The sequence below is a fragment of the Pteropus alecto genome, unplaced genomic scaffold, assembly GCF_000325575.1.
Source record: "Pteropus alecto unplaced genomic scaffold, ASM32557v1 scaffold501, whole genome shotgun sequence".
Lineage (NCBI taxonomy): Eukaryota > Metazoa > Chordata > Mammalia > Chiroptera > Pteropodidae > Pteropus > Pteropus alecto.
The window spans coordinates 406,577-408,382 of record NW_006431382.1 but is presented as its reverse complement, the minus strand read 5'-3'; positions in this window follow the sequence as shown (position 1 = coordinate 408,382).

Sequence of the window (1,806 nt, the reverse complement as noted above, 5' to 3'; positions counted from 1 at the left end):
CTCCCTCCCTCCCCTCTTTCCTTCTGGTAATCACTAAACTGTTGTCTATGTCAATGATTTTTTGTTTGTTTGTCCTGTTCATTTGTTGCTTTCAGTTTTATATTTCACATATGAATGAAATCATACGATTCTCAATTTTTTCCATCTGACTTATTTCACTTAGCATGATATTCTCAAGATCCATTCATGTTATTGCCAATGGCAGTATTTCATCTTTTCTTATGGCTGTGTAATATTCCATTGTATATATATATATACACTTCTTTATCCAATCATCTATCTTGGGACACTTCATTTGTTTTCATGTATTGGCCACTATGAATAATGCTGCTATGACTATTGGGGTGCATATATCTGTGCAGATAAGAGTTTTCAGATTTTATGGGTAAATAATCAGAAGAAGGATTGCTGGATCATATGGTAATTCTACACTTAGTTTTTTGAGTAACCTCCGTACTGTTTTCCATAGAGGCTGTAATGATTTACATTCCCACCAGCAGTGTAAGAGGGTTCATTTTTTCCCCACAACCTCTCCAACTTGTTATTACTTGTCCAGTTGATGATAGCCATTCTTGTTTTGATTTGCATTTTCTTAATAGCTAGCGAAGTGAGCATCTTTTCATATGTCTGTTGGCCATTTTTATGTCTTCTTGGGAAAAGTGTCTGTTGAGGGTCCCTGTTCATTTTTTAATTGGATTGTTTGTTTTTTATTGTTGAGTTGCATGAGTTCTTTATATATTTGGGGTATTAGGGCCTTATCGGAGGCATTGTTTGCAAATATATTCTCCCATTTGGATGGCTGCTTCTTGGCCTTGTTGATGGTTTCTTTGACTGTGCAAAAGCTTTTTTGTTTGTTATAGTCCAATTAATTGATTTTTGCTATTACTTCCCTTGCATTTGAGGTCAAATTCATAAATTCCTCTCTAAAACCAAGATCATGAATTAAGTATCTGTGTTTTCTTCTCTGCAATTCATTGTTTCAGGTCTTATATTCAGATCTTTTATCCATTTTAAGTTAATTTTGGAATATGGTGATAGATAGCAGTATAGTTTCATTCTTTAGCTTTGGCTTTCCAATTTTTCCAGCATCATTTATTTGGCTCTTTTGTCAAAGATTATTTGCCCATATATACAGGAATTTATTTCTGGACTCTCGATTCTGTTTTATTGCTCTATATGTCTATTTCTCTGCCAATACTATGACATTTTGATTATTGATTCATGATAGTAAGGTTTTAAGACAGGCAGTGAGATGCCTCTGCCCTTTTCCTTTTTCCTCAGAATTGCTTTGGCTATTTGGGGTCTTTTGAAATTCCAACAAATCTGATGGGTTTTCGTTGTTGTTGTTGTTCTTGTTGTTGTTGTTCTATTCTTTAAAGAATGTTATTGGGATATTGTTGGAGACTGTATTAAATCTGTATAGTGATTTAGGTAATAAGGTCATTTTAACTATGCTGATTCTTCCAATGAAATGTTTCCATTTGTTTGTGTCTTCACTTTATTTTTTTTAAATAATGTTTTATAATCTTCAGTGTATATGTCCTTTACATACTTGCTTAGATTTATTTCTAGGAGTTTTATTCTTTTTTTTTATTTTTTAATTTTTAAATTATTTTATTGGAGTAACTTTGGTTAATACAATTATATAATTTTCAGGTGTACATTGTAATTTGACATTTGTATATTCTATGGTGTGTTTCCCACTCAAAGTCCAGTTTCTTTCAGCTACCATATATTTGATCCCATTTACCCACTTAACCCTCCCACTACACCCCTATATTTGCCCCCCTTTAACCACTTACCTAC